This window comes from Pleurodeles waltl, chromosome 2_1 (assembly GCF_031143425.1).
Source record: "Pleurodeles waltl isolate 20211129_DDA chromosome 2_1, aPleWal1.hap1.20221129, whole genome shotgun sequence".
NCBI lineage: Eukaryota > Metazoa > Chordata > Amphibia > Caudata > Salamandridae > Pleurodeles > Pleurodeles waltl.
This window is the reverse complement of record NC_090438.1, coordinates 303,061,820-303,081,299: the sequence shown is the minus strand read 5'-3', so window position 1 is coordinate 303,081,299 and position 19,480 is coordinate 303,061,820.

Sequence of the window (19,480 nt, the reverse complement as noted above, 5' to 3'; positions counted from 1 at the left end):
CGTGTATGCGGGCGGGGGGTGCTGCTGTGTCTATGGGTAATGTGTGCTGTTCGGCAGGTGCGCATGTCGGCATGTATGTGTGCGGGTATGTGTCCCCGTTGTGTATGTGTGTGTAGGGGGCGTGTATATGTGCATGTTGGGGGTGTGTGCATGTCGGGGTACATGTATGTGCATGTCGGGGTGGGGGTGGGGAGGGGGTTCGTACCACCTCTGGGGGGTGGCAGGGGGGTGGAGGGTGTGGGGGGAGGACTCGGGTGGGTAGTGGGGGGTGGGGGAGACCCCTATCAGTGCCAGGGAAGGAATTCCCTGGCCCCGATAGTGCTTACCGCCATGGTTTGCACGGCGGTTCCCGCCCGCAAGAAACCGCGGCGGTAGGCAGGGTCATAATACCCTTGGCGGTCTTGGGACGACCGCCGGGCCGGAGTGCGCAAACTCCAGCCCCGCGGTCATGACCGCCGCGGCGGTCGGAGTGGAGAAGTAGCGGGCGGTCGCGGCGGGGACCGCCGCGGTCAGAATGCCATTTTTAATACCGCCGGTCTGTTCGCGGTCCGACCGCCGTCTCTCCGCCGACCGCCAGGGTCAGAATGAGGGCCTTGGTGTTTTCCTTTCTGCTCAGGCTTGGGAAGAGGAGAAGTCTAGGAGATCTGCCCAGTCTCCAAAGGCTTGCGTAGTTTTCCCGAGTCTGAGAGGAGGGGGCACGCTTTTGTAAGGATGACTCTGGGCTACAGTGAGTTAGATTCGAATCTGCTTGACTTCAGGCTGGAACTAGGCGTCAGTTGCCAGTCTCCCGTGTGGGTAGATAATCTCTTTCTCGCAGTTGACCGGAGTCATCAACTTGCAGACCCCAGAAAGATGAAGCTGAAGATAGGTCCTACTTGCTCATACGGTGATGAATTTTGACTTTTATGCTTTGCTAATATAATCATATATTATATATATCTGCTGTGTACATTGCAACTGAGAAGTACTGTGATATATTTTGTTTTCATTGCTGCGACTACTTTTACTCTTTTGAACGTGTGCTTGAAATCTATTAATTCGTCTCTCAAGAACTTGTGGGTGGGGAAGAATGAACAACAATAAAGGTCTTCTTTGAACTCAGAAGTGCATTCCAGAGAGATTCTGTAAGCTCTGATATGAGATAAGTAGGAAAGCAGAACAATGGACTGCCATCGTAGAGCTCCAGCAAAGAGGTTTGCAACATCTGACCAGATATTCATGTTACGCAGAAAAACAAAGTATCCAGCAAGGATAGATCTATATTAGTTATTTAAGCAAAAACCTTAATTTTTTACTGAGAAATCATTTCTTTATTCCAAATAAATAGGTTAAATCCTAAAGTCCAAATATCGCCTGTACATAACCATGACACATATAAAAACAAATACAAAAACAAAAGCACTGTGATACATAAAAAGAAGAGCTGCTGAACCATCTGGTGGCAAGCAGTCGTATTTCCAGGTAGTGACTGTTGTGGGAAGGAAATATCCTATATAGTGAAGACAATTATTCACTGAGATGAAAGTTCAATCCATTCCCCGAATTATTCAGTCCTATTCAAAATTCCAAGAGCCACTCCTTCGTTTGATATAGTCGACGTGTTTCGGCCTTGTCAAATACGGCCTCCTCAGGACAAAAGCAACAGTGCCTAAACAATTATAATACACCAAAGTTACCACACTCTATGAGCCAACATATGAACAACCACTTACACCAGGAATAGGTAAAGCCCGCTCCTGTTCACCAACACCTTTAATAGTGCTCAATAATTCCTATAAATAATATAGTGAAAACCTTATTATATATACAAATATATACAAAAACTATACAAAACTATATAGCAGAACCCTAAAACAGGAGCATTTTTTAATCAAAATTGCAATAAACTAGAATCCACTGCACAACAAAAACCAACTTAAATACTTGGTCAGGTAACATAACAAGACCACTATCAAAAGTCCCCAAGTAAATAGTCTAAGTGGTAGACATACAGTAGCTAAATATACAATAAACAAATCTCAAAAACCTACGTGACTCAAAAGACTAACCTTGGTCAGAACAACGAAGTAGTAACAAAACAGGATTGTGGCTGAATCACTGCTATGTAAATAGAGAAATAAAGGCAATCAGTAAGGAGCTGGCATCTACAACAACGCTCCTCTGCAGCGCGTGTACACAAAGCACGGAGCGCTTACCATTATAGCCCGATTTTGGAATAGCCGGCTTCGTCACGGCTCGGATAACATAAGGAGAGACGCTGAACTAGCGTCTATAACACTCAAGTACTAACGAGGCCATATTTAAAGTCAAGTAGGCTCATGGGTTTGAAACTAAAAAAGGACTCACAAGAATGGGTCCTAACTAGGAAATATGGGGGCCATTTTGTAATATGTAGACCTACAAATATGACGGCCATTTTGTAATATGCAACACAACAACTAATAGTAATGGAAACATGTAGCAGATAATCCAATCTTTACATTGCACACTTGTAACATATAACACAGCATCTAATCATAATAAACAACATCTTCTAGATGGATTACCCTTTACACAGTAAAAGAATATTAAAGTGTTGATAATTATAAGTCTAATAGAAACATTTGGGAATGCACAACCTTTAAGCATTTGTAAGGTACCCAACATAGAATATGGGGCTTTTAACGTAAATGATGGTAAGAGCAAGCATTTAGATCACTAGCAGCTGAAGAAGTGTCCACTTGCAAAAAGTTCCAAGTAGACTATTAAGTATTAAGTCCCATGATGTACAAAAAATTTATCAGTGTAACTAGAGACTGTGGCATAACTGCAGTGAACACATTTACACTTTAATTAATGCCCACATTTCTGACAGATCATTTAGGCCGTATCTGGCCGTGCCAAATCTTTCTATTAGGCGGGCTTCCATTTTATCCAAAATGGAAGCTCTTGCTCTCTCTGTTTTTATTTTATCAGCTACATATAAAATGGACCATTTAATGTCCTCAGGACGATGATCCTGCTCAAGGTAGTGGTCAACCAAAGGAGCACTTCGAACTCTGCATCTAATCCTGGACATGTGTTGTAATATCCGTGTTTTAGCCGGTTGTGTTGTCTGGCCAATATAAGTTAGTAGGCAAGGGCATGTAATGCAGTAAATCACATGACGAGTGTTGCAATTTGAAAAACACCGTTGGTGGTGTACTTTTCCGTTCAACTGTACCTGTGTAGTTTTTTCTGTATACTGACAAGCTAGACAATTGGTACATGGAAAGTGGCCCAAAATCGGAGGGAAAGATAACATAGTTCTTAAGTCATCTTTCTTCTTATTATTCAAAGTGAATGGAGCATGTACTAAGGCATCATAGATGTTACGACCTCTTTTAAAAGCAAAAAGCGGTTTGTCTATACCTAAAGAAAAAAGCAACTTCCAATTTTTTTCAATGATGGCTCTCACCCGATTTGCTTTCAGGTTATATGTGAGTATACATGTCAAGGGACACAGTTTATTTTTACTTTTTGGTATTAACAAATGTTCCTGAGGGGTATACCAGGCTCGTTTACATGTGCCTTTGACGATTTTCTTGGGATAGCCCCTATTCAACAGTCTAGAAATAAGGGCATCTGCATTTTTTAAATAATCATCTCTAGTGGTACAGTTACGGCGAATTCGGAGGAATTGGCCGTAAGGTAGGTTCTCCTTCAAAGTACGGGGATGATTGCTTGTAAAGTGGAGTAATGTGTTCCTATCTGTTGGCTTCTTGTAAAGACTCTTGGAAATGTGACCTCCGGAAGATTCAATCCACAGGTCCAAAAAATGTATACGTTTAGAGTCTGAAGCCATCGTGAAATTGATATCAGGGGTTAAATGATTGATCCAGTCGTGAAACAAAAGCAAGGCGTCATGATTTCCTTCCCAAATCATAAAGATGTCGTCAATGTATCTTAGCCATGTTATGATATGTTTCTGGAAGGGGTTGTTTAAGGCAAAGATCCATTTGTCTTCAAAGAATGACATCACAAGATTTGCAATTTCAGGGGCAAAGTTGCAACCCATCGCAACCCCCTTTATTTGCAGGTACATTTCATTATCGAATGAAAAAACATTGCTTTTTAAACACAGAGAGGCAAGGGCCAGTAGAAAAGCTGAAGGCACCTTATGAGGGAGAGGACTTTGATCTAAATATATATCCATAATTTGTGAAGCCTCGTTTTGAGGGATGTTGGTGTAAAGTGCTTCTATATCAAGGGTCACTAGTAGTTGTGTTTTTTCATTGAAGGGTTTACCTTCAAGAATATTAATCATATGCATCGAGTCCTGCACATATGCTTTCGTCTTGTAAACTAATGGTTTTAGAAAAAAGTCCACATATTGAGCCAAGGGTTCCAATAAGGAACCACAAGCGGCGATGATTGGTCTCCCCGGAGGGTTAGAAGCATCTTTATGTATCTTCGGGAGAATATAGAGGAGGGGAATACGTGATTGTTGTTGATTAAGAAAATCATATTCTTTCTTACAAATCCACTCTTCTATAAGTGCCTCATCAGTAATGGTTTTAATGATTGATGTCAATCTAGATATGGGATCTTCTTTTATCAAGCAATAGTGATCTTTGTTGTTAAGTTGACGGTGTATTTCCATACTGTATTTGTCTTTATCTAATATCACAATACCGCCCCCTTTATCGGCGGGCTTAATGACAATATTCTCATTCCCTGACAAAGAACGAATGGCATTATTTTCTTCTTTAGAACAATTGGACTTAAACGATATTTTGGTGGTATTCAGTAAATCAATTTCCCGAAGGACCATATCTTCAAAGATTAGTACTTCACGAGGCATATGGATGGAATCAGGGAAAAAAGAAGATTTTAACTGTAAGGCACTCAAATTCGCTTCATTGGGGTGCATAACGTCTTTGTTATCTTGGAAGAAAGCCCGTAACCTAACCTTACGTAAGAATTTCAATACCTCAGTTTTAGTGTCAACTGGATCCTGAAGTGTGGTCGGAACAAAGGATAAACCTTTGTTTAATACCTCTTGTTCTATGTCTGAAAGAACATAGGTGGACAAATTATAGACTGGAATCATATCTGGGCCCTCACCCATTACCTTCTGTATAGTCTTTTCCTGGTCTGAAATTCTCCTTGAGGGATATATGGGTCTCTGTTCTGATCTTGATATTGAAATCTGACCCAGGTGCCACCCCCTCTGCCTGTGCGTCCACCTCTGTCGAAAAAAGGTTGAGTGGTAGAATGAGATTGACCGGAAAAGGATTCAGGTAGATGCTCTGTATCTGAATCCGAAGATGTTTCCGAGAACGTAATGAATCTTCTCCGGGAACGAGATTGGAACTGTAAATTCAAGTAGCTCGGACTGTTATATTTATAAAAATCTTCCTTTAAGAACGGGTAAACATCTTCGAGTTTAAAATTCTTAATATCCCTAGCCACTTTAGATTTTTTTGATTAAGAGTCCGAATTTTAAACTCAGCAATAACTTTGTTAGCTGACTCTAATAGTTGTTTTACATCCTGAATTGTCTGATCTTGAGACAACTCAAGTTCCAGAAGTTCAATTTCTTTCTTTCATATTCATGTTACAGCAACAATCATCTGTAACACAAGGTCTGCTCTTTGCACTGCAGCAACGACCATCCGCAAGGCTCTCGCTGCTCCTCGTGGCCTCCTCCATCACAAATGGAACTGTTAGCTCTTGACTTCATGAAGTTAACTTCTTCAGTGAGGCTAACTTGGTCCCTGTATCCCATCTGCACTCCAACACAATCATCCTGAACTTGTGACTTTCCCCTATTTAGCATGACCAGATGACTGCGAGTGGCGTTATGTGCTTTTAGGAGCTATATTTACCTTAATCTGTGAGACTGAATATCCCCGGTTCAGCTGATTGGATATTTGTCACTCTGGTATCATTTTAGTTATTAAACCTTACTCTATTTTTCTAATTTTGTTTGGGATTCATTTTGTTTAATGTTTTCACTTTATTACTGTTTGTATGTTGCATAAAAACTTTACATGTAGCCTCCAACTTAAGCCTGACTGCTTTGCGCCAAGCTACCAGAGGACTGAGCACACATTAATTTAGTGACTTTCATGGTTCACCTTGATAAGGATTGTGGTTATTTGCCTGAGCAGGACTTCCACCTCCTCAACAATTTACCTGAGTTCTTACAATTAAGACACAATAATAATATTAGCTTTAGAATAATAATGTGAAAGGAAAGAATAACAGGAATAGAGGTAGGCTACCTGCTTCCACTTTCATATCTTATGGCCAGGTAGCAACAGTGTTGCTTACTTGAGTATCACATTGGCTACTGAGGAACCAACGAGCAACCTTCGTGAACCATATCATACACTAAAGATTTTAGCTGTCTCTTGTGTGTTAGTATGCGTTGAATCAGGATCTTGTCAGGTGTTGCAACAATATTTCATAATGTATTCATGTGGTATTTGGCATTGTAAATAGTGATGTCTTGGATTAAGCATCCAAACATGTCAACATGCAGAATGTAATGGCACTACTTTTTTGTTTTGCTTACCTTGTCAGATGAACCAGTCATCCAATACAACACTGGAAGGAAGAAAGTGTGTGCTCACTATGCAAGGTTCTGTGTCAGAAGCGTGTGTGCGGAGAGATAAACATCATTACTCATGCACAGCCTACGTGCAGAAGGACAGGAGTTTTCTGGAACTGGAGACTGTAGAGACAATGGGGTAATGGCAGTGTTATAGAGGAACTATTGTTGAAGGTTTGAGTGAGCTCATAGTTGTGGGCTAGTAAACTGAGCACTCACTAGCCAGCATTAAAGTCATTATGAAAAAGAATGGAGTGAGAGAAGGAGAGCATCAGCCAAAAGAATAAACAATGCAAGAAGTGGATGAGAAGAAGTCACCACCAATTATGAAAGTAGCAATACATTAAAATGGGTATGCTACAGGTTTAGCAAAGAGTGTCCTTCAGCAAAAGCCATTAGCAAAATCTGCAAATGGAAGTGACAATATGGCAAGTGCAAAGGTGCTGGGGGTGGCACATTCTGGTTGGCTGCAGTGAAGCCCCACCCAGGTAGAATCTTGCCACTCCCATCAGGGGTGGGTGATTACACTTTCTGTGAAACCTGTGCTCACCCCTGGGTAGCTTAGCACAGAGCAGTCAGGCTTACACAGAGGCATTGTGTAAAGCAAGGGCACAGCACTTCCCCACTACAACCACGCTGAGCGGCACAAAGTAGACTTCACACACCTTGTATGTATATAAAAACTGTATTCAACACACACATTGTCAACACAGCAAGAGATTCATGGAAATCTGAGCATACATAGGCCATCATTGTGACCCTGGCGGTCGGCAGCAATATGGTGGAAAGTACTGCCAAGAGGCTGGCGGTACATTCCGCCATATTATATATTAACTGTATTCAACAGAAAGAGAATCATGGAAATCTGAGCATACATAGGCCCTCATGTGACACCATATTATGACATTGGCGGTTTTTGCCGAAGCCAAACCGCCAATGTACAACACCGACCACCACGGTGGTAACGGCCGCTGGGATGGAGATATCAGTCTCCAGCCCGGCAGCCATCACTGTACCTCCTGCGAGGTAATGACCCTGCCTACCGCCATGGTTTTCGTTGCTTTCCTGTCACTGATAAAGGGCTTCCCCACCCCTACCCCGCTCCGCAGATTCCCTCCCACCCCCTTCCTCTCCAAACCCCCTTCATTCATGCCCCTCCCTTCACATCCACACACACACCCGTACCCACATACATCCACGCATGCATACATCCATTCACACACACATCCCCACACCGTTTCATACATACACGCAGACACGCATTCACAAAACACAAAATACACGCACTCACACATCCATACATGCATACACTTTCGACACTGAACACACACCCCCATACACGCATGCACAATACCCCCACTCCCTCCCCTGTCAGAGCACCCACTTACCTGTGTTGAGGGGTTCCTTCAGCAGAAGACGGGATGGGGCGCTACTGCCAGCAGCAGCAGCGTCCGCCAACAGAACACTGTCAGGCTTCATTATGAGTCATAATACGGCTGGTGGCGGTCTATCGGCGTGGCGCTGCTGCCGGCAGCACCACCACCTCAGTGCCATCCGCCAGCATGGTCATAATCGGATTTCCACCATCCTTCTGGCGGAAATCCAGATGCGGTCATAATACAGCAGCGGCGGCAGTCTTTTGGATGCCATTGCCGCAGCGGTAGGTGGTATATACCGCCAATGACATAATGAGGGCCATAGTGTTTAACAATACAGTTCATTATACGCAGCCCAAGTGTGTAACAACAACAATATGTACAAGTGGTAAAATTATATTTTCCACTCCCACATTCGATCACTCAAGAGACAATTCCCAATGTGGTACCTCCTCAGGAGGAGGCACTACTCTGATGCGTGATGACTTGAACCGCACCAGGCTCTCCCAGACACTCCCATGAAGAACATAAATCCCACACCTTTCTGGAATGGGGCACAACGTCTAGCGCTCGATAACTTGAGTTGGTCTAAGTCGTCCGGGCACACAAGGAACTTTGTTTCTGTATCTCCCTGGAATGAGGCACAATGGTCCTCATTATGACACTGGCGGTAAATCCGACTTACCGCCATGCCGACTGCCTTCAACATACCGCTGTTGTGGCGGATATCACTTACCATATTATGACACACATATACCAATCCGTCACTATACAGCCACACACAAAAGTCCGCCAGCCCAAAGGTCAGTGATAAACTGGCAGCATCAAAACCCACACTGTTACGCCAACAGAACTAAGCCCACAACATTATGACCTACGAGTCAGCATGGTGCACATTCAATGGTGGTAAACCATTGGCGGTACATACCGCCGCGCTCAAAATATATACACCAACAAAACAATACCACGTTGGACAATTCGAACTACACACACCTGACACACATACACACACCACACCCACACCACTATAAAACACACACCCACATTACCCACAACCCCTTACAACTACAAACAATTGGCACAAGACTGACACCAAGACCACAGACAAGACCACAGCCACACACCACCATCACCTATACACCACCCACGCACCACACATCACACACCCCAACACATCACCCTACACACCCTCACCCCAACACATCACCCTACACACCCTCACCCACACCACTCACACTTCACTCATGGCACCACAACAACACCCTAGGTTCTCTGAGGAGGAGCTAAGGGCCATGGTGGAGGAAATCATCCGGGTAGAGCCACAGCTATTTGGATCACAGGTGCAGCAGACATCCATTGCTAGGAAGATGGTGATATGGCGGAGGATCGTGGACAGGGTCAACGCCGTGGGACAGCACCCAAGAACAAGGAACAACATCAGGAAGAGGTGGAACGACCTACGGGGGAAAGTGTGTTCCATTGCAGCAAGACACCAACTGGCTGTACAGAGGACTGGTGGTGGACCCCAACCTCCTCCCCCACAGCTAACAACATGGGAGGAGCAAGTCTTGGCAAATATGCATCCCGAGTGCCTGGCAGGAGTAGGAGGAGGACTGGACTCTGGTAAGTCAACTCTTTACTACTTTCCCCCCATACCTGCAGGCCATCACATACCCCTACCCTTACCCTCACTCCCATGACTCCACCACCTCCCACACACCCCACCATCACAACCCACTCATCCCAATGCCAAGCCCTGCATGCACCACCAATGCTTGGACACCTATCACTAAAGCATGCACACTAGAGACAATCAGCTAGCCCACCAAAGAACAACTCCCACAAGGCAAAGATGCCAGGGCAATAACAAGCATAGAGGGCAACACACCCATGCACAAGATGTCACACGCAGAAACAATAACACTGCTTTACATCCCCACAGGTAACCCAGCCAATGTCACCGGCAAAGAGGTAGCAGCAACATCCAGACCCCCCCAGAAGAGGCCCACAGTGATGACAGCAGCTCTGGTCTCCTGGCTCTGGATGACCAACCTGGCCCATAAGGGACCTCCAGACAGTCGGTTACCCAGGTACACTCTCACACCAACACAGAGCCTCCCCCTCAGGAAGCACCACCACAGCACTCACCCAGCGGGCCCATACCTCTGTTCCCAGGACGCGTCAATCAGCAGTATGTCACCACTACAGGGACCCCAGGCCACCCCACAAACACAGGACAATCAGGGACCTGGGGTCAGTGGCAGTGGGCACACGGTTCAGGGGACAGAGGCACAGGACAACAGGGAAGCTTGGAGGACTGCTGTGCGACAGGGGAAGGACAGGCCCAGGGAACCATCCCTCCAGGAGGGACTCACTGCGATCCTGGGAGCATATCAACATTCCCAGGACACGCTGGGCCAGATCATGGACAAGATGCTGGAGAACATGCGGGTGCAGGAGGGACAGTACCTGGGGATCAGGGAGGACTTGAAGGCCATTAACACTACCCTCGTCTTCCTTGCAGGGGTGCTGGAAGACATGGCCAACAGTATGAGGGAGGCAGTGGCATACCAGCGTGCCCCTGACACTAGCCACACTACTGAGCAGCCCTCCACCTCCACTGCCGCTAGTGGACAGGAGGCCCCACCACAGGAACAACACACCACCAGCACCCCTTCCCCTGCAGAAGGAGAACCATCCCTCAAACGTTCCCTGCGATCCAGGCAGAATCCAGAGATTATTGCCAAGACCGCTAAAAGGAAATAAGACTCTCCTGATTGTCACCCTGTCCACCTTGAACTGCCATTGCTCCCCTTGCTATGCCTCCTGGGACACTGCACCTGTAATACAAATAGACTGGACTCTAACCTGGACTTTCCTCCATCATCACCCCAGCCGATTGCACTTCAACCTCTTCTTCAGAACACTGCAATAAACACACTTTGATAAAATACAAGTATGGTGTATGTCAAATGATTTCAAAATGTATTCGTTTAACAAGGTTCAAACATTGCAATTCAACTGTACAGTAATGTTTACATAGGAAAGACCTGTAGTTGGATGCACTGAACACACCAGGAGCTATAGTGGGGCACCAACATCTGCAAAAAGAGATGCCAAAGGGTGCAGTGGGTGGGCGTAGAAGTAGGAATCCTGCCAGTGACAATGTTACACATCAAACTGTCTATAAAATGTGAAGTAACACTGTCCTACCTGTGTGTCATTGGAAGTATTGACGAATGACTGCTCTTCTGTTGTCCTCATCCTCATCCTCTGCCTCCTCATCTTCACTGTCCACAGGGTCCACTGATGCCACACGGCCATCTCCAGCCTCCTCCTCCTGAAGAAAAGGCACATAGTGGTGCAAGGCAAGGTTGTGTAACATACAGCATGCCACAATGATCTTGCAGACCTTCTCGGGTGAGTAGCACAGGGATCCACCAGTTAGATGGAGGCACCGAAACCTGGCCTTCAGGAGGCCAAAGGTCCTTTCTATAATCCTTCTTGTTCGCCCATGTGCCTTATAGTAACGTTCCTCTGCCTTTGTTCTGGCATTCCTCACAGGGGTCAGTAGCCATGAAAGGTTGGGGTAACCAGAGTCCCCTGCAAATAGCGAGGGACAACTGTTAGCCACACACTCACCCTTTGGGCCCACACCATACCCATACACCAACATCCACTGGATGGGAACCAGGGCTCACCTACTAGCCACACCCCGTGCCTCTGGAGTTGGGCCATCACATTTGGGGTGCTGCTACTCCTCAGAATAAAGGCACCATGCACAGACCCAGGATACTTAGCATTGACGTGGGAGATATACTTGTCCGCCAGGCACTCCATCTGAACATTCATGGAGTGAAAACTCTTTCGATTTCTGAACACCTGTTCATTTCGCCGGGGAGGGGGGAGAAATGCAATATGTGTTCAATCTATTGCCCCAATGATGTTGGGGATATGTCCCATTACATAGAAGTCAGCTTTCACTGTGGCCAAATCCTCCACCTGGGCGAAAACGATGTAGCTGCACATGTGTTTAATGAGGGCAGACAACACTCTGGTCAGCACTATTGAGAACATTGGCTGTGACATTTCTGCTGCCAAGCCCACTGTCACTTGGGAAGAACCAGTTGCCAGAAAATGGAGCACAGATAGCACTTGCACAAGAGGGGGGATCCCAGTGGGGTGACGGATAGCAGATATTAGGTCAGGCTCCAATTGGGCACACACCTCAGTGATTGTGGCCCTCTCAAGTCTATAGGTGAGGATAATATGCCTGTCCTCCATTGTTGCCAAGTCCACCAGGAGTTTGTACACGGGGATGTCTTCATCTCCTATTCATCTGCAGCGTTTGCAATCTGTGGGGCAAACAAGTGAGCATCTGGTTATTATCTGAACATTCTAACCACTACAGTGCAATGCATGTTGTGATTGTTACATTATTGTGGTGGGATATGTCCATAATGTGAATTTGTGTGCTGTGACACAGTTAGGATCCATGGCCTCCCCCCCCCCCCGAAATGGCGTCCACCTGTCCTGTATGGTGGGACAAGTGGAATTGAGGTTATTCCGCTGACGTTGTGCGCCGTTGCGGGAGGCGGTCAAGAACCGCCGTGCAACTCCTCATTGGTTATTATTGGGCTCTATGGAGTACGGTGGCCAATGTTGATGTACGCCAACGGTGACGGTACACACCGCAGAGGACGTGACCACCATTTTATATCTGTTCACTCTCTTACCAGCTGACCTTCAACAGGAGAGGACCTACACTGCATGTGCTACTGTGACCTGTGTCTGGAACCGACCATGGCTCATGTTACTGGGGAAAGGGCCCCTGCCTTCACCTTGGCGGAGTTGGAGTGACTGATGGATGGGGTCCTACCCCAGTACCGACTGCTGTATGGGCCTCCAGACCAAAAGGTGAGTACACCGTGAGTACGATGCATGGGGTGTGAATGCATGGAGTTCTGTGTGAAGGCCTCATGTAGGGGGGGTGGGTGGATGGCCCCTGGGCAGTGTGCAGCATGTATCCTGGGCCATGTCTGTGCTAATGGGGATGGGATGGGGCATGGTAGGCCATAAGTGTAACAGACAGGACGGTCGTACTAATACATTTCCGTGTGTGTATTTTGCTGCAGGGCAGCGGCCATCTAAAGAAGGGAATATGGCGTGCCATTGCCAAGGACGTGCGGACCCTGGGGGTCTACGGCAGGCAGATCACCCACTGTCGGAAACGGTGGGAGGACCTGAGACACTGGGCACAGAAGACAGCGGAGGCCCAGCTGGGGATGGCCTCCCAACAGGGAAGGGGTGCCCGTCCAACCCTGACCCCCTGATGGCCCACATGCTTGTGGTGGCCTATCCGAAGCAGGATGGGTGCTTGGGGGCATCACAGGAGCCACAAGAGGGTGAATACAGTGCCCTTCATTACTACTTATGCCTGATGGGGTGGTATCCGGGTGGGGGATGTGGGCCTGTGGGTGCTCCTAGGCCAGGCCTGACATTGCAGAGTAGGTCCCATCTTGGGCAGGGTTCTGATGTGAAAGTCCTCCAACCAAGCTAGTAGGCATCCACTACTGGGCAGGGGCCTGTGGGTCTCAGGTATGCTGCAATTGGTGTTAGGTATCCCTAACCATGGGCTGGTGATTAGCATTGTGACTGGTAGTGCATTGCCTAATGCATAGGGCTGTTCCCTCTGTGTGAGTGTGTTGTGTACGCCAACGGTGGTGTTGGTGCCGCCACTGACCAAGTGTATTGTTTGTTTCTACCCCCCCTTTTTGTTTTGTCACACTGTCCTTCTGTGCATTAGCATCATCTGGCGGAGGAGCAGAGGCACCGGCGACAGAGGGAGCTGCATCCCACAGGACCCAGGAGGCCGAATCCACCGATGTTTGGACATGGATACCTCCACCGATGGAAGCTTCCTGGTGGTGGCGTACACCTCTGTGTCCACCCGTGCTACAGGTACAGCTGCCACCCTCGTACCAGCACCACCCTCCCAGCAGCCCTTGAGTGAGTTTCCCGTGCCCGCTCACCAAGGAGGGTGGGCATCTCCTTCGCCCCAGGCACCTCAGACCCTGCCCCAGTGAGACCTGCTGCCCTGAGTGAGGAGGCGATTGACCTCCTGAGATCCATCTCTGTTGGGCAGTCAACCTTTGTGAATGCCATCCAGGGGCTGGCAGCCCAAATGCAACAGTCCAATGCATTTCTGGAGGGCATCCACACTGGCTTGACGGCCCAGCAGAGATCAATCCAGCCTCTGGCCTCCTCTCTGATGGCAGGCATTGTCCCAGTTTTCACCCTCCCCCCTCCAACTTCCTCTTCCCAATCCCATTCCCCTCAACCCCAACCTATCCCAAGCACACAGTCAGACGAGCAGGCACCCAGGACCACACACAAGAGTGGACATGGCAAACACAAGCACCACACTTCATCACACATACACTCACACAAACACCACCCAGAAGAAGACATACCAACATCCACTGCCTCCACTGTGGCCCTCTCCTCCTCGCCGTCCACCTCCTTCCCAGTAGCATCTCCACTCACACCTGCAATCACTACATCCTCATCCACTACCACCATCACCAGCACACCTATCAGTAAACACCCCCCACTGTCAGTTACCACCCCACATCCATGCACATGTCCCCTATGTCCTCTCCCACTGTGTCTGTGCCCCCTCCTCCCAAAGTACACAAACGCAAGCACTCAGACACCCAACAGCTATCCACCTCACAACAGCATCCAGCCCATGCACCTGCACCCAAACACAGCAAACCGACACCTCCTATCACCGCTCCCTCTTCCTCCACTCCCAAACCATCTCCCTCTTCCCGCCCCAATGTCCCTAAGAAGCTTTTCCTCTCCACCATTGACCTCTTCCCTAGCCCTCCCCCGTCCCTCACGTCACACCAGGGTGGTCAAAACCCAGGCAAGCACCTCAGCCACCCAGTCCAAGGGCACAGTAGTGTCCCCAGCAACTCCAATTGGGAAAGGATCCCGGCCACTAGCCAGCCAGATGGAAACGGGGCCTGACACAAGTTCTTCAAGGAAGCGCAAGGGGCCAGCCCCAGCTGCAGGAAGTAAGGGCAAGGGGCTAGACCCAGGTGCAAGAAGGAAGGGCAAGGGGCTAGACCCAGGTGCAAGAAGGAAGGGCAAGGAGCCACCCCAGCTGCAGGGGGGAGGGCAAGGGGCCAGACCCAGTGGCAGGAAGGAAGGGCAAGGAGCCAGCCCCAGATTCAGGAAGGAAGGGCAAGGGGCCTGCAACAGCAGGTAGTAGAGACAAGGGGTCTGGTGCTGGGACTCAGTCGGAGCCACCACCACCAACCATGGTGGTGCAGCCGTCCGAGGCTGCAGGGGATGTGCTGGAGCTTCCCCCCACCACTACCAGCTCCACCAGCAGCACCTCCACCAGCAGCTGCAGCACCAGTGGGCAGCCGGCTGAAGCTGCAGGGGGTTGGCTGGAACCTCCTTCCACCACTAACAGCTCCACCAGCATCACCGCCATCAGCACCACCACCAGCACTGCCACCTGCCCCAGTGGGCAGCCGTCTGAGGCTGCAGGGGATGGGCTGGAGCCTCTCCCTGCTACTACCAGCTCCACCAGCAGCACCACCACTGCCACCTCTGAGCAGCCGTCACCGCCGGTGGACAGTGTGTAATCCTATGTCTGTGGGCTGTTGTGCGGCCTGGCCCCTGCAAATCTAGTGGGTATGATACCCACCTGAGAGATTGTGACCTTGCACTCCCAAAGATCTGCATCACAGGGCACGATGCCCCCTCCAGAACCAGTGGAGAAGCCTTCCACTCACCCATCACCCCCAGGATGAAGCTCACTGGGCACTATGCCCCCTCCAGAACCAGTGGAGAAGCCTTCCACTCACCACGATGCCCCCTCCAGAACCAGTGGAGAAGCCTTCCACTCACCCCATCCTCCCCAGGATGAAGCTCACTGGGTACAATGCCCCCTCCAGAACCAGTGGAGAAGCCTTCCACTCACCCGATCCTCCCCAGGATGAAGCTCACTGTGCACAATACCCCCTCCAGAACATGTGGGCAAGTCACCCACTTGAGAGACTGTGGCCTTGCATTCGTCAGGACAGAGCACAGGGCATGTTGCCCCCTCCAGAGCATGTGGGCAAGTCACCCACTTGAGAGACTGTGGCCTTGCACTCACCAGGACAGATCACAGGGCATGTTGCACCCTCCAGAGCCTGAGGGCAAGTCACCCACTTCAGAGACTGTGGCCCTGCACTCCCCGGGACCAAGCACAGGGCATGTTGCCCCCTCCAGAGCTTGTGGACAAGTCACCCACTTGAGAGACTGTGGCCTTGCACTCCCCAGGACCGAGCACAGGGCATGTTGCCCCCTCCAGAGCATGTGGGCAAGTCACCAATTTGAGAGACTGTGGCCTTGCACTCCCCAGGACAGAGCACAGGGCATGTTGCCCCCTCCAGAGCATGTGGACAAGTCACCCACTTGAGAGACTATGGCCTTGCACTCCCCAGGACCGAGCATGGGCATGTTGCCCCCTCCAGAGCATGTGGGCAAGTCACCAATTTGAGAGACTGTGGCCTTGCACTCCCCAGGACAGAGCACAGGGCATGCTACCCCCTCCGGAACATGTGGGCAAGTCACCCACTTGAGAGACTGTGGCCTTGCACTCCCCAGGACCAAGCGCAGGGCATGTTGCCCCCTCCAGGACAAGTGGCGTTGTACCATCTTCCGGATGAGGTGCCCCCCGTTTCCTGTCCCCCTGAGGTGTCTGGCTATTTTCAACCTGATACACTTCCAGTGTTCTCTCCGTGTTGTTGCAGGAGTGAGGAGGGGCTTTGGTCTTTGTGATGTGGCCCTGTGGCCCACGAACATTGAGGACTGGGCAGTGTCCCTTGATTTGTAAAAATTTATATAATTTTTGATTTGGATGCACATATTTCTACTATATTTCTTTTATTACACTCTTTTTGCTCTATAGTAGTTGTCCTTGCATTATTCCTGAGGGGAACGGGGAGAATATGTTATGTTACTGCATCTGCTTGTGTGTATAGTGTTGGGGTGGGGGTGTTGCGTGTGTGTGTCACTCTCTTTTTCCTCCCTCCTCCCCTGTGTGCTAGGCAGCAGTACTCACCGTGGTCGTCTTTGCCGTCATTGGTGTTCGTAGTGGAGCAGGATGTAAAACAACATTGGGAATATGTGCAGCTCAAGTTCCATGGGGGCGTGGTTGTTACTGAGTCAGGTGAGTCGTTTCCCTTCTGTGCAGTGTTTCTGCCAGGATATTGATGTCGTTGGTACCGCCCCAGAAAAGGTGTCAGATTGGCCTCTCATAATACAGTGGGAGGAACATTGTCTTAAGCCTGGCTGTAGGCGGTTACCGCCATGGTGCCTGTTGATTCCACCCTGGCAGTCGGTGTGTTAAAGTGGCTGTCTGTCTGAGCTGTTTCCACTGTGGTCATAATTCCACGGGTATTACCGCCGGCCTGTTGGCGGTATTAACGCCACTTTATCACTGAACGCCAGGGTTGTAATGAGGGCCAATGTCTGATGTGCTGTGACTTAAGTCATACCAGACTCCCCGTCACACAGTTCGACGCAAGTTCAGCTGTACCATTTGAGGCAGTGTATAGCACACCTCTAGTTGCACCCTTAACTCAGAGGGCTGCAACCTATGAATGGGGCACAGTTCGCAATGCACGTGCAGCTGAGGTTCACACCAGAGAAATGCAACTCACTTGACAACAGCGTGCCACGCGGGGTCCCGTAACAATTGCTCCTGCTCACAACACAAGATGTCTCAGTGTGCAAGGGTCCCCGCAATGAAAGGCCACTCATCTGAAGTGCAAGTAGTACTTGATGGCTCCACACCAGGTAATTCTGGTCTCCATAAACAATACTTAATCCACACTCACGCTGCTGCTGCCCGGTGGAGTTCAGCATATGATGTAGGCACAGAAGAGGGCACAGCTCTCAAGATAGTACCAGCAATCAATGTAAGTCCCTTGCAGGAGGTCTTTGATGTCCATGAGGCCTCTGCAGAGAACAGGAGGCAGACAACCTGCCCTTGGAGAGCACACCTTTGGGTTATGACACAGCATCAGGCAGTTGGCAGAGGCCAGCCACAATATCGGAAGGGTGTGCAGATCCCTTCCTGGGACAGTTATCCTCCTGTGCACAACAGATTCCTCTGGCAGTGTGAACCATGTGGTCCAGCAGCCCCGGTCCTGCGTCACTGTAGATGCATCTCTCCTTTGCTGAAGGATTGTACCCCTAGTTATACTAAAGTGTGCCTTTGAAGATAGGGGTAATTCAAAGGGTTCACCTTTGAACCACAGATGTCTCCCCTAAATTTCCTCCCCATCCGCCCTGAGGACGTGGAATGTAGATCTTTATCTTCCATGGGCCAATGCTCTGGCTCAGAGAGGCCAAGTGTCAGAAACCTCTCCCTTCAATTGATCTACATCAGGCCCCAAACGACAGGGGCCTGTCATTCTGGATGTCCATGCTTTATAGTTGCTGCTTGGAGAATGCCCAGATGTGCTCTTCCCTGCACCTACTGGAGTGAAGCTGATTTTACAGGATACACAAAGCATTTTAGAATCTATAAACGCTCACTACCTAGAAGTGGCACTTCTAGGGCATTAATAATAAAACTACCTTTACTATTAAAGGAGGTTTGTCACGCTGAATCTAATGATAAAAAACATCATGAAGTTGCTCCTCTACAATCCACTATTGCAACCAGACCAAGTAAGACACCTTTTTCCCATTTTACCCTACGGGCAGAGCAGCTCTCACAGGTAGTGCCCTGGTGCACATACAAGCCTGCAGAGGCAGGCTGGACGCTTAGGTTACAGCCACTACAAGGGAGCAAGTGCACCTTTACTGGCCTATGCTATCAGACTCAGCCCCTATTTTAGAATCCCTGTGTGCAAGTGTCCACACCCTGCAAGTGATGCCAGAAACAATATCTATATAGGAATACACCTGTGTGCCAGTATGCGCACACAGGCTAGTGCCAGGCTCACTCTAGGTATGACACCCTGGTGCAGGTATGCACCTTTAAGCCAGCTATGCCGGACTCAATATATATATAAAACCACCATTGTATAGGTGGTCTATTGGTCCAGGGTCCACACTTCCAAAATTCCTCTGGCGCAAGTGCACACCTTGGGGCCTGCCATGGTTGATCTGGTCCAGGTTGGTCAGTGCCACCTCTTACCCAGTAGAGGACATACATGCGCACTTCCACCCTGCACCTACAGGGGGACAGTGCCTAGCGCCCAAAGGCCACTACTAGGGGACCAGTCCATCCCATGGGTGCGGCTGACTTCCCTAGGTGGGGACACCCATGTGGGTGTCTTTCATACCAGAGCATTGTACACTTTGTATATCTGCTCTGCCCTATGCCTACCATCTGCCCCCCTTCGGGCCATCCAAGGAAGGCATAAGGTTGGCTCAGGGTTGACTTCTGCATGGGGGCCGCCACCCTGAGTGCAGGTGCACTAGTACCCCATCGGCCCAATCAATCAGG